The sequence below is a fragment of the Egretta garzetta genome, unplaced genomic scaffold (genome assembly GCF_000687185.1).
Source record: "Egretta garzetta isolate BGI_Z169 unplaced genomic scaffold, ASM68718v1 scaffold349, whole genome shotgun sequence".
Lineage (NCBI taxonomy): Eukaryota > Metazoa > Chordata > Aves > Pelecaniformes > Ardeidae > Egretta > Egretta garzetta.
The window spans coordinates 450,860-465,844 of record NW_009260788.1 but is presented as its reverse complement, the minus strand read 5'-3'; positions in this window follow the sequence as shown (position 1 = coordinate 465,844).

The following is a 14,985-nucleotide window of genomic DNA, read 5'->3' as shown; positions in this document are numbered from 1 at the left end:
TTAAAGCTTTTCTGCTCATAGGGAACAATCCTCATTTAATTCAGGCAGTTTCTCTATATTCATAATTAACTGTCTATTTTATATTTCATCTCCTTAAGCTCTTCTGTTAGGAAGATTATTTAAAAAAAGAGTATATATGAAAGTGTCAGAAACTTAGTCTGCTTGCATTGATCAGTAAATGAGATCTATCCTTATAATCTGAGTCATCAAGAGAATCTTCTCAGAAGATTAAAGGAATGGCCCTGAAACGTTCTTGTAATTGAAGTCACGTAAAGTCAAAAAGCATACTTGTTTCTCTGTTCATGAAATCCATACATTAACAAAAGAAATGAGAGGCATCCTTGGCCTTCTCAAACTTCAAGACTGCAGCTTAGAATTGAGCTGAGGAGAATAAAAATTTAGGTTTAAGCCTTTAAAGAGTGATTCAAGTGTTCCTGTAAGAAATCCAGTTGGGGCTCTGCATCTTTTAAAATAGTTTGAAATGGTGCATTCAAATACAATAAATTGTACCCACTACAAAAATGAAATTATATTAAACCTCATCAAAGACCAGGTTAATGTGCTGAAACAACTCTTTATGCGGTCATCTGCGAATTTTCAATTTTATGGCCGTCTACAGCTTCCTGACCCTTCAGCCTGTCTCTTAACCTGATATTCCAGTGTGCTACCACTGCATTGCAGTGAATATCTGTGCAAAGTCATTAATCCTCCATTTCTGATTCTTTTCTTTCCATGGCATTATGGAAAATGTCTCCACCATGACTCTCATCTAGCAATAGCTTCCTTGCACCCAAGTGGCATATGCTTTTCCATGATATTTCTTGGTTTATTTCTGCTAGGTATTTGTATTCAATACTGCGAGGGAAAAATAAATTGTTGACAGAATGCAAGAAATAGCTTAAAAAATAAGATTACCCTCCCAGAATTAGATTAGACTTGACTGGTATATAAAAGAGATATGTCACCTGACATTTGATCATTTGAGGAACTCACCACGTAAATCATACATCACCTAGAACTTTCCAAGCCTGGTGCTAAGAGTTGTGAATTTGTCACAAATAATTTCGGGGAAAATGAGAGGATTTGATGTGTCACGTGTCTGAACTGTGAAACTGATTGAATATATACAGAAAAGTGAAAGCATGTGTTAAGCAAAAAGAGATCCAAATAAACTGTATTCATAACACTTGATTAAATAATACTCTTTGAGAACCCAGATCCTCGTCTGATGTAAATCAGCACTATTACTATAATTTTGCATAGCACAAGCATAGTGTATTTCTTTTTTCAAATGATTTTTTTTTCCCTGCACAACAGGTTTTATCTAGAATCAATGAAGTTTGATGAAGGAATATTTTTCTGTCATAGTAGAAAGCATTCCAAGAAAATAAATGGAATTCTTAGCCTCCATGAGCTCAATAACTAAATCCAACATTTTCACTAGAAATGCATTAGCTGCATGACAGATCTGATTTTGTACCCCTACTCACAATGAATTTAATGGTTATTTATGCATGTAGTGTGCTATTGAACTGGTTTTACACTATTTGAAAATAGTTCTCTACTAGTATATTGCTAGTATTTGATACCTCAGTCATTTGATACATCAAGGCAATTTTCTTCTTGTCATTAATTCTAGAGGGGGATTTCTGCTGTCCTCGGATCTCTAAGCAAGGTGAGATTAATTAGAGATACCTGTCTCTTTCCGCACACTGTGACTGTGGAATGCCTCTCCCTCTCCCTCTCCCTCTCCCTCTCCCCCTCCCTCTCCCTCTCCCTCACTTGTTTTTTCCCTGTAAAACATAATTTTTCTTCACGCTTTAGGTTTCACTGAAAAACTACAAAAAATTGTTTTCATTCATCATCAGCAAAAGAATCAACAAAAGCCTTATCAAAGTGAAAAATCCTGTAAGACCTATTTTTTTATCAAGCAGTAAAATCCAGTATTATCGTAAACCTGGTTCACCCCTGGGATATGGCTAGATCAGGCTGAGGTTCATAAACTTTTTTTTCACAGAACCCTGATCCTGATGGATTTTTCCAAAGGCCGGTCTTCCTGAACTGTTTCTACTCTCATCAGGAATGGTCTAATGGTTTTCAGAGTACAGTGATCACGAGCACCAATGTGATGATAGCAAAGTCTGATCTAGGGGTCTTTTTCACTATAACATTAGCGGCAAGCAGAAGAAATGATGTAATAATCTTCACATTGCTTCTGCATCTTTTGAAGATCATCATGTTTCAACTCTTAGTTTTTTCTTGGCCTTAACTAGATTCATTATTAATATTCAGCAGCCTGAGAGGAAGTTATGATACAGTATGCTGACTTATTGCTGTTGAAATATAAAACTGAAGCCCTACTATTTGTTTGCAAGTTTACTATTGCCCATAACTTTAGCAGGGAAGGGGATGGCTGTAGATTCCTTACTTTATTACAAAAAATTCTAAAATTCAAGACAAGACATAATAAATATGACTACTGAAGAGTAATGACTACTGCATTTGCTTCTGTATTTTCACATTAATTAAAGTACATGTCTTTATAGATTACAAAATATTGAAAGTAAAAATGTAGAAATTAAAAACTTTCTAAAAAATAAATCAAGGTAGAGCTTGTTCATGACTCTTACGCAGTAAGAGAAAAATACATACATTTTCTGACAGTGTTAGTAAAGCCAATTAAAGCAATCACAGTTAGGAACATTTGGACCTGGACTTTGAGCTGGCACTCCACTTCACTGTCTGGATCTTTGACCTCTTTATGTTTTTTAAACTCAGCAACAGACAATACAGCTGGACAGTCAGCACACATGCTCCAGCTAGGCTAGGAATGCTTATCAGCTTCCTAACATTTCTAAAAACTAATGTAGCTGTAATTGAGCTAATACATAGATAATCTAGAGACAAAGCCATTAGCCCACCTGTCTAAGGGTCAACAAATGAGAACTGCATCCGTTGTGTTTTGAAACTAATCTGCCTAATTGGCTCATGGAGTCTTACTTCAAAGATGTACTTTTTGTGATAAAAGACATGTAATTAGCAAGTATGAGGTTGGGTCAGCCTTGGTGAGGAACAGAAAGAAACGCAAAACTGCTTGGCACCATATCAAGTCCCTTTGTCACTAAAGAAATGACTGAAAACTGTGTGACTATTTAAATCTTTTCCATTTTGTAAATATTCTTCCTTCTCTCCCAGTCATGTTGCTATGCTTGCCTACCTCTTTTTTTTTCTCTATTTTTGGACTTCATCTTTCCAACTCTACAAGTGTGTACTGTTCTTTACTATAATATCTTGGAGATGAAAGGAAAATAAAGGTAATTATTGTTTCCTCCTGATCATCGATAAGAATAAGATTCTGCTGAACTAAGTATAAGTCAGTAATAAACCCCCCTCTGAAATAATGCAGGAATCAACTCATGTGTACATTTTAAAATCAGAATTAGACTTAAGATCTTTAATTTTCTAGTTGCAAGTTTTTTTCTAGTATCTAATTTTCTTCTCAGTTTATTCTTATACACCTCCTACTGCGGAATTCTTTGCAGATATTCTATCCCACTGAAATTATTTTCTCAGCAGTCCGTGATGTTTTATAGGGTGTGAAGGTACTGGGGCTATTTTTTGTTTGTTTGATTGTTCTTCTTTTCCTCAAGCTAGGAAAATAAAATGGATAAAGGGTAACTGTATCAGAAGCTTGGCGGAAACAAAGTATCTTATCAGGATGCAAAATGGCATATTTATCTCCCTCAGAGACATAGGCTATGCCCTCTGGAAGCACCATTCTTGGGCAGTAGAGCATGGATGCAGGATGAACTAATGCTGACAGCAGGAAGACTGAAGTGCTGGTTGATTTGCTGAACTTACATTCAATAACAGGGTCTTAAATTTGTCCATTATTTTGTTTGAGAAGAATAATGTACCTAGGCCAGATTAAAACATCACTTTGAATGAGACATCGCAAGAGCCATTTCACACAATTCACTTAAGCCATTTTTATGTATTCAAAGGCCAAAAAAAAGCTTTTATTTTCACTCATTCCTAATTCTTTCTCACTTGTCACTCACACAGGTAAATGACTGCAGAGTGGGCAGGGATTGGGGGGGCTGAGAGGACAGAGCAAGGATAATTGTCAACCATGTACTGCACTTGAATCCCTACATTAATGGATGACAACTTCTTTCCCATCACTGGCCTTTGAGTTACCCTGCATAATTTATCCAATTCAAAACCAAAAATAAGTCATAAATTAATCCTTACATCTCATAAGGGAATAATTTACTGTCCTTTTGTAATCATCAGCAAGAAGTAAATCTGGAATTATTAGAGAATAACATGTGAATGTACTATACTGCTTATTTTAAAAGACATTAAGTCTTCCTAAATAACCCCTTTGGAGCTGACCTTTGTTTTTTATTAGTATGAATAATGGAACACTATCTTGGATATGGTTCTCAACAAAATCCTAAGGAACATCCTCTACACAAAAATACTTCTAGCAGAAAATCCCTTTTATTAGCTAATTAATGAATAAGGGATCAACCACCTCAGATGCAATGAGGTTACTTCTTTAATTTTAGTGAACTATATTTATAAAAAAATGGCTATTGCTTTATGCTTTATCTTCTCTCACTTGTTTGCTTTATTTCAATTCTACAATTTCATTTGAAGATATTTTTTCTGTTTACGTCTTTTGTGGAGTTTTCCACTTTTTTTTTTTTAATTATTATTATTGACTCTAATCAGCCTCTGAAACTTCTGATATAATGAAATCTGAAAGCTTTTGCCTTTAATTGTTAGTAAGAACAGAATACACTTACAGGATAAGTCATGGCATACAGGTAAATATATAAGCCAGAAATAAAAAGTTTATTATAAAAAATTCTATAAACTAAAAAAAAAAAAAAAAAAAAAGCAAAAACTAAAAAAAAAAAAAAGTCCTAGCTAGAAAAGCTATAGAGAATATCTGTTCTTATCTGACACTTCAAGGAATGGGCAAATGTAAATAGAGGAGAAAATAATGTTGATATTTCTAGGACCATTCTTTTATGTCCCAGAGGGGTTACATGTAGACTCTCAAATATAAGATCTTGATTTACTTTGGGAAATGCAGTCTCACCAGTTACATTTGATGGGGTTGAGAAAAATCACTTTCAAGACAGGACAAGAATATTACATTTGCAAACTGTATTTCTTCTTTTAACCAATCTAAGAAAACCTTGTGTAAAGGGTAAGGCACAGATACTCCTGTATTTGTTAGCCAACGTAATTTGTAGAACAATAAAGATATCTCAAATCTGTTCAGAAAGAGTCCTGTATTAGACCTTTACAGATTCACATATTCTTGGAATTTTCTCAGTTTGGAAGAGTGGGAGAAAAGTGGAGGCTTCATGCCACCATTCTTCAGACCCTGCTTATGTTAATCAGTCTGATCTGATGGGGTGCTGAAAGGCTCATCCTCACAGCCAAGAAGGAGCAGAGAACTGCAGTGGCAGGGGGGACCTAATGCCCTTGTCAGAGAGAGGAAACTCTGCCCTGGCCCCAGGGCTGTCCCAGGGCAGTCCTAACCCCACAGGCCAGGGGACACCCAGGACCAGGAGTCAGTAAGGAGGGTCTCTGGGTCACCCCTCAGACTGGAGGCACCACGCAGGGATGCAGGCCTTCTTGTGGGGTGCAGGGAAGAGCATTTCAGGACTGCACAGGACTTCCTGTGCAATGTTTAGGGGAAGTAATGAAGGTGGGGAAAGGGAAGGATCACAGGGGTTTGGGGAAGTACAAGTGTGGCTAGACAGAGGGAGAAGGGGAGAAAAGGTGCAAACAGGTGCTGGGATGGATGCCTGTCTGGCCATGCCTGCACCTGACCAGCGCAGTCAGTCCCAACTTCTGACTAAACTCCATGTCCAGTGATTTTCCTGGGTGCGGGGCCCTCTGGGCTGTGTGCATGTGTGTGTGGGGGGAGCTGAGTGCCAGTGTCAGGGGTGAACTACTAGCTGGGGGCCCATGTGCCTGTCATGCCAGCACCCGGAGAGACTGTTCTGTGTGTGTCTTATGTGAGGGTGCACGTGTTGGTGTGTGTACAGCAGCTGGAAATCGGAGTCACCACCGGTCTGTGCCATGGCAATGGACCAACTGTGAGGTCCAAGCCAGCTCCTGGAGAGACCATGGGGTCTGAAATTTGGCTGAGAGAACTGCTTGCCTCTGTGTGTGCACACACGTGCTGGAGGCAACCAGGGAGAGTGACGATGCAGGCCCAGCTACTGGACAGACTGGGGCGCTTGAGCCTGTGACTGGAGGATCCACTCTCTGTGTGTGTGTATGTGTGTGCATGTGTCTGTACCATCAGTTGTAGTAGGACTGTGGCCCTGGAAGCTCATCCTTCCCCAGGTGCCAGCAGTTGGGCCTGGTTTGGGGCAGATAGGGCATCTGAGACCAGCTGCTGGAGGGGTCCATTTTGTATAACATCAATGTATTTCACAGTGATGGACCAGCCAGAGAAGGGAACAGGATGAGGTCGTTGGTGCTGTCTGTGTCACATAAGTTTTGAGTATGTCCGTGCTGATCTATGTATTTGGCCATTTGTGTATGTATGCATGTTGCATGCGTGTGCTTGTGTGCATGTGCCTATTGAGAGCACACGCTTGTCTTTGCTACCTGTTGGGTCTGCGGGCATGGGCCTGTGGCAGCCTCTTCTCTATCAGGCTATTGGATTTGTCAACCCCCTACCATTGCACACTCCCAGTCTGCTCCAACACTGCTCTCAGCCTGACTGATCAGTGATTTGATTTACACATTCTTGACTTCAGCAAAATATCTTTTAATCTGTGATGGAAATTAGGAGACTCTTTTAAGGAATATATTCTTAGATATGTCTTCTGTTTCTGAGAATATTTTATGACAATTCTTCAGTTACTCCTTAGGAAAGAATTTGTCATTAATAAAAACAATAGATGTGGACAAGTTTTCCCTGTCTAAAGCACATATCTCCAACATTCTTCTCACTAGATGCTCCATGTAGAAGAAAATGACATTTCAGTAAAATTCATTGAAGGAAAGCCAAAATCATATCCTCTTATATCCCTCGCATATAGAAGAAAGAGGCTATTGATAATGTAAAAATAAATGAAACTATTCATAAGCAGGTTTTTAATCCAGAAATAATAAGTTACGTAGACATTCTGGATACCTGTAGTTTTGTGATATACATGAATTCATCTTCTCTCCTTGCTCTTTATTTAGGAAAAATAGAGAAAATTGTAAATTGTCCTGATCATGCAGTAGTGAGACTCTCAGAGGCATTCCAGAGTAGCGGTGCAGTTTGTCCCGACAGTAGTAAGAGCTGTTAGCACTGCAGATTATGTGACTTGGCCAACTTCTAAAGACCATGTTTGCTTGTTTTTCCACTTGGAGAGAATATTAGTAGGTTCCATCACATGAATGGAACTTCATTTAGTGCTATGGAGCATCTGCAGACTCTTATGACTTGCATTTGTAAAATTCAGTGTTATTACAAAAGAAATATCTTTCCTTTAGTAAATGTTAGATATTTATTTATGTGCCCTGCAGCCATATTACTCTGGACTGTGATCCTGTCAGATCTTATAAATGATGTGTGGAAGAAAGGAAAGGTGGAGGCATTCAATTTGGATTGGATACCCTCAAGGAAATTATGCACAGTGCAGGAATTAGTAGCGGTGGTTATTAAATAACACTTTTCCTTGAGTCAGAACATGAAATAATCTCCACTTGATGCTGGAATAAATGGAAAGAAAAAACTTCTTCCTGAAACAGTAAGGGAAAATAACTTGAGCAGTCTATCAATTAAGGTAGTACCAATTTTTTCTTCTGCATTTCTTCTTACATTTAAGCAGAACTGGTTACATATTAGAAGATAGTCCTGAAAATACCTCCTTAGACTAGATCCAGTTAAACACTTAGGCGCCTTTAAGTTAAACAGGGCAGATATTATGCCTTTAAACTACTCCTCCGGTGCAGAGTTTGTCATCAGACTCAGGCTACTGAACTATACTCTGTACCTTACCTCAATTATAGAAACTACTGCTTAGAAACTGGAGCCTGAAATTCATTCACAGGATTGTTAGTCACAATTTAGCTGAATTAATTGTTTTTCTGATGGCAGTAGTGCAAAAATATTGCCTTTTTTTATACTGTGATCTAAAGGATCATTAAGGAGAATGATCAGTGTTCCAGGGGAAACTGGGATTCAAAGCTCTGCTTCCTACCTCCTTAACTTCCAGCAGAAGGACTGCCTGGGGCCTGAGAACATTTTACCTCTCCAGTGTAATTCTTATGATGCTGAATCCTTGCCCTGTAGAGAGAAGAAAAAAGAAAAGAAAAGGCTATGATTCTATAGTTTTATATTATACATTCCCTAGCAAAGGGAGTCTTGGATTTTGTTCAGCCAGTTTTTTTTTGTTTCATTCAATAGCAATGTAACGCAAACTGCAGAAGTGTTTGAGGAGTTTGTGTCTAGTAATACTGAAGGCAGTCAGTAGCCTAACCATTAAACTGTAGTTGTTCATACTATTTCCAGAGGAGGAGGCTAACGGATCTACTAAAGGTTTTGTAGAAATGAGAGGGACAGATATAAATTTAGAAGTCTCCATTTAAAGTAGGGAAGTAAATACATACTTAATACATTGAGGCTCTGATCACTAGGATGTGTAGGGTAGGTAGGAGTTGGAACCTGTGCCTTCCATTCATGAATGCCTCATTCCTGTTAGCGTCGTTAGACATGTGGAAAAGCTGTCTATAGATCAACTCAAGTGACCTTTGGGTTATTCCTATACTCTTTAGAATTCAGGAATACTTAGGCAAAAGTCAAATCCAAACCTGTAGGTGTATGCGCCATAGCCAGATGTGCAGAAACCGGGGGAACTCTCAGATCACAGAGCACCCGCAAAAACAAGTTTACATGTAAGCAGCTACTATATACAGTTTCATTTCAGTGGTAATTTTGGACTTTGGCGAGTCATCTAACTAATATTTTTGTTCCTTTTCTACAAAGATTAGTGTTATGTACATGCCGTAGAGACACTCTGCTGTAACCACAGGATCATCCTTTCTTTTTGCTTTTATTCTTTTTTTATTATTTTTTAGATAACAACCTGGGATTTGATGCATGAATTGCAATTCAACTGCTTGAACGTTACACTTTAAAGCTGAAAGCAAAACAAAACAAATCCTGGAATTTTCATCTTAGTAATTATGGTTTTCAATAATTCAGAAAATTGTGGTAAACACACTGTTTGTAGATTGCAGGTTATTGTTAATCCCATATAACAGTTGTTTTCTTTTTATTTCAAAATATTTACATAGAATTCATCCTGCATTTTTTCATCAACTTCATTTGACATGACAAATTGTAAAATGTAGATAGTCAAGACCAGTGTTAAAAATTAAATCCGTGATTTTTTGCTAATTTGACAGACTTCTGAAACAACATGGGTATTCAAAATTATTATAAGGCCAAAGCACATAAATTCTTTTTGTGAGCAGATTTATTTTCATTGGACCTTAGACCTTAGCACTTTTAATCAGAATATGTTACAAGATACAGCTTTGTAGATTACTAAGTAGGAAAAAAATGTTTCTGTGGCAAAAACCAGCTCCTCACAAAGGCAACAGCAGCACAATAGTGCTTAATCTGAGATCAATTATTAAGCTATTACCTTCTCAAGTTTTTTCATTGCTGATAGAAATCTAATCTGACTTTTTTCAACAAACTAATCTATAATTTGAATAAACCCTGTAAAAGACATGTAATTGTTTTTACTAACGACATAAATTTTAAATATTAAATCTTCATCAACAGATTCAAATATTATAAATTGATGTAGAACATACAGTTGGATTGCATGAAAATCAATAAAGCATACAGATAAATTCTGATAACTGATAACTACTGTACATGCTATGCTGATAAAACCAGTTAATGAATTGTAAATTGATATGCAATTATTGTAGAAATTGAATGCAATAGGAAAAGAAAAAGTCCCCCCTATATTTTTACATTCATATGTAGAGAAGTGCAAGAACTCACCACTTATGTCCCTCCCTGTCCAGTAGACCACACACCCATGCATAAATATTTGTAGGGCCAGCATGACCAACAGGGCTTTTGAAAGAAGCTTCGTTTAATGGAGGCCTAAAAATATAAAAAAGTGCACTTCTTGCATATAGAGTCAAAAAGTCATTCTTCAGAAAAGTGGATATTAGTCATAAACATTCCCTGTTGGTAAGCATCTCAAGGAAACACACAAATAATTTGAGCAAGCAAAAACTGTTAAAGAAAGTAAATAGATCTCCTGTCAGCTAAACTCACAGCCTTCCCTGTAAAATCGATTCTGAGTGTACAACATGTAAATCAACAACTTGGTAATGCGGTTAACAGCCGTTCAGCTTCTAGCAAGTTACTCTGCAGCACCACTGATTTCCCATTTCTTCATGAAAAAGCTTCCATTTTCACACCTACCACCACCATGGTCTTCCCTGGAAAATGAAGTAATATTGTGCTTTCAAATTTTCCCAATGCTCCTGACCGAAATCATGGGACACTCTGCTGAAACAACAGAAGTTTTTTGCATGTACTCTTGCTAAACATTTTTCATTAACATATCCAAACTTTATTCAAGTACCTTAAGACAGAGATTACACAAAAAAAAGAGAAAAAGAAAAGATCTCAAATATTAACAAATAACAGAAACTTAATTTCATCTCCTCTAGTGACACATGATGACATCATACTGACTAAGCCATACATCTAAAGCCTATAGTTGATATAAAAAATGAAGGACATGACTGCATTTTCTTTTTACAAAAGGTGATTATTCTGACTTTCCTTCCTCTCATTATAGCATCGGGCAGATAATGCAATACACATTTATATGCAAAATGATCCAGTCACTTTCCCAATCCAGTTACTATACCTGCCAGTGTAAATCCAAGGTACATTAAATGACTGAAGTTTCTCTGTGTTTCAACCAGTGAAAACAGAACAGTTACAATAGGCTGGGTAGTTTTTAATGATTTGGAATGGATTAACATCTTTTATGTTGCTGATTTTCTTGTTTCTCCGTGAAACTGAATGGTATTGTGGATAATTTCACATGAGAAACACACAGAAACACAGGAACAGCCGCCCTACTCAGACCACATGTCCATAGTTCCCAATATTCTTTCTGACCATTGTCAAATGTATATTTTCAGCTAGATTTTCTAATATATGAGTCAGATTTATTGAACTATAATTTCTGAGAAGCCCCCTGAATGCTTTTATAATTATCATTTTTTATTGACTGCTGTTCTTTCATACTGAAACCAACTTAATGAACTGAGAACACACACGACTAACTATAAAATGACTGTTCATAATTTGACAATTAATTCTTTTAGATTTTTGTGACAAAAAAAAAATCTGGTTGTAGTGATTGCTACTATTAATGATACTGATTTCTTTCTAAATGATACATATTACAATTTGAAACAGATCTTCCACTCACCACATAAAAACATATTCCATGAAGGAAAATTTTTGAATGTCTTCATAAAAAACAGTGGTGCAAAATATATTATATACCTTTCTGGTTTTTCCTCATTTTCTGTAAACAACCTTTGTTTTCCTGAGTACTGTATCTTGATCATCTATTGTTTCTTCAGTCTCTGTTGTGAGGTTCTTCTAATGTCTTTTAAAAAATTTTTACTTGCTTCTGATATCATTACTAAATTGTTCACAAATAACCTTTTAGATTACTGTACTGTTTTTTTCATTTAACTTTTTATAATCTGTGTACTTTTATAGTTCTAGACAGAAATTCCAGTTTTTGTAGACAGTCATTTCAGTTTTAGGATCCTCATTTACACTTCTTTTTACACATGCTGCCTTTGTTTGTGGTCTTGTTAAAGATAGTTTAAATTATTCTTGGAGGGTTTGGTGTCATTAAACATTCTCAGTGTTGCACACAAACACTTTACTAGTTTTGATGCTCCTTTGAAACTCTTCCTCATTTGCCCATAATTAGTTTCCTAGAAGTTAATCAGTAACACAGTAGATATTTTTGTTTGTTTTTCAGTTTTATGCAGTTCACTGAATTTTGTAAACTGTGCTCACTATATGGTTATAAACTAGTTTACAAGCAGTTTGTGTATAGATTCAGGCTTTGTGATTAATTGGTTCAAGCAGCTGTCTAAAATTTTATTGCTGAACTAAATTTTGTTATTTATCCATATGAATAACTACATCTTCCAATTATTATTAGGAATTTTGTACTTTAAGCTTGCCAGATGCACAATCACTTGGCTAATCCTTAATATTATATTTCCCACTTATCTTTGGAAATGTACTCCATGCCAGGTTTTAATAGAAATATAATACGATTATAATGTGTTCATTATATTTGACTAAGCTCTCTAAGTGGCAGCACTGCTTCTTCACTACTAGGTCTGGTTTTTTATTCCTATGCATTTTGTGCAGTGACAGTATAGTGTTTTGCCATTTGTGTTACTGCCTTTCAAACAGATTATGGTCAATATACCCAGATTGAAGTGACTCCATTTGCTGAGCCTGTTCTTTGATTATTAAAAGTTACAAAGTTCAGTCTTTAAATATTTTTTTTTCTTTTTTGTTTGTTTGCACTTCCTTTTAGGAAAAATAGAATTTATGCTGCCGTTCTCAAGGTCATCAGGTCATATAATAATTCATATTGAAAGGTTGGTAGTCCAATCTCCCACTCAAAGCAGGGTTGGTGTCCAGGCCCTGAGGACACCCACAGCCCTGACTGCCCCTACCCAGACCCTGGAGCTCCTCCCCATTGTGAACATGGACCAGGACACCACTGCAGCCCCCTGGAGCTGTTAGTTCGTGCCCCACCAATGCCACGGAAGGTCTGGTCTCCAGCTCCCCAAGGCCCTGCCCTGCTGGGCCCACCTGTGAACCCACTTCCCAGCACATTATCAGCCCAACCCCATCCCCAGGGAGGTGCCAAATGTCCAGGGATGGGGCTTCCCCATCTTCTACCAACTGCCTGCTCCTGGCAGGGGTGGTGGGACAGGCCCTGGCTGTGGGGACCATGCCCTGGCAGCCCCATGGGCAGCCCCCATCCATCCCAGCCCACAGGAGCCACTGGTTTTGTGGCACCCTGGTCATCAGCTCTGGGTAAGACTGGGTTCCTCAGGGTCTTATCCAGTCAGGCCAGAGACCTCACAGCCTGCTTGGGCCACTGGCTTTATTGCCCACCTGTCCTCATGTCACAAATGAGTGACTTTACGCAGTTTGATTTAGTAGTAGTTTAGAATTTATTTGTGCCTTTACGGCAAATCACCAGATCGGATTGTGATATTTTAACTGCACTCAATCATCAGTCAATTAACAAAATGATTCAACAAAACTAATCAAAACAGCAACCTAGTTACAGATTCGAAGATGGCAAGGTTCACTCTATTACTGCATGGACACAAGTACACAAAGAAAAATGAAGTTACACTTGAGTTACTGAGAGACTGTGGATGCAGAGAACAAGGAAGACCCTCCCTCTGAGTCACAAGGTTCAGAGTAGACTTTCTAAACTCCTTCTCAGAGAGGAGTCTAGGTGCTGCTAGGTCCCCTCAAAACCTCCTCTTCTCCAGGATGAATAGGTCTGGTCCCCTCAGCAGTAAGGTGACATGTCATACTGATCTGTCACTTCTCCACCACACTTTACTTCCCAGTTCCCTAGAAACTTTTAAAATTTTAAGTGTTGGAAGCCAATCATAAACCGAACTCTGTTTTGTTTATCTGAATCCAGTCCTTCCTAGATAGGCTCAATCTACTTCAAGAGTTTCTCCATTATCTCATAAACCTTCATAAAAAGTTGGAAATCATTTTATAAAAGGAAATACAGCAAGACAGCATTAATCAGCATTTATAATTTTGTCACATAGATTCAAATATGAAATGTGAAATTGCCTATTCTGGTAATTTCTATCTAACTGAGCAATATTACCATAGATGAGTCAAAAGCATATACCAAAAATGTGAGTCACATACACAGGGTCAGTGGTGCTCGGTGAGCTGTTTCTTCTCTAGTGAGTCACACACTGCACATCTCCCTGTCATCGGCCCAGACATTCAGCCTGTCCAGTAGCTGGGCCTGGATCCTCGCTGTCCCTAGATGCCTCCTGCACTGCCACCAGCACATTCTCACCTAGTAGCTTATGCATCCATGTGCCCAAACTCCCAGACATTCTCCCCCAGTCCCCAGGACAAATGTCCCACCTGACAGCTGGTCCAGCTTGCTTCTGGCCAGAGTCACACACTGACAGCAGACCACCTGTTAGGATCCAATTTTGTTTGGATGAGAGGAAGGCCCCCTTGCTTTCTAGCCGACCTCAGGTGAGTCTGGGAGGCCAGGGCTGGCTGGACCAACCTCTCATTTCAGGTTCGATCCCTTTGCATGAGATTAAGATGCAGATGAGTTCAGATGTCATTAGTACACCTGTTTATTAGCTGTTCGGGGGAAAGAGAGAAAGGACCAATAGGAAAGGAAGGAAGGAAAAATAGGAAATCAAGCGAGAGGTCCAAATAGAAGAGCGCAGACAGTCACCACCATGGATCTGTGATGTCGCAGGGGTCTGTGCTTCTTCGGTGGTGGGTGATCATATATATGGGGTCAGTGTTATGCAGGGTCTTCAGTGGCCTCACAGCGTTCTCAGTAATCGCACAGTCTTCAGTTGTCTCCCACGAGGTCGGTGATTGCGCCAGGGTCTTTGGTGAGGTCCCGTGGGGTTGGTGATCACACACGGGGTCTAAGACAGCGGCCTTTTATAGGCTGCGTGCCTAAGGCACATGCTTGTGCAGACTGCCCTCAGCAACAACTTCATACCCACCCTGGCAACAGCTTCACGCCTGTACAGTGCTTGCCCAGGGCAGTGGTGCACATCTCCTGCCTGAGCCCCCACCCATGCTTGGGGTTTCACACGCCAACCATGTGCACATGC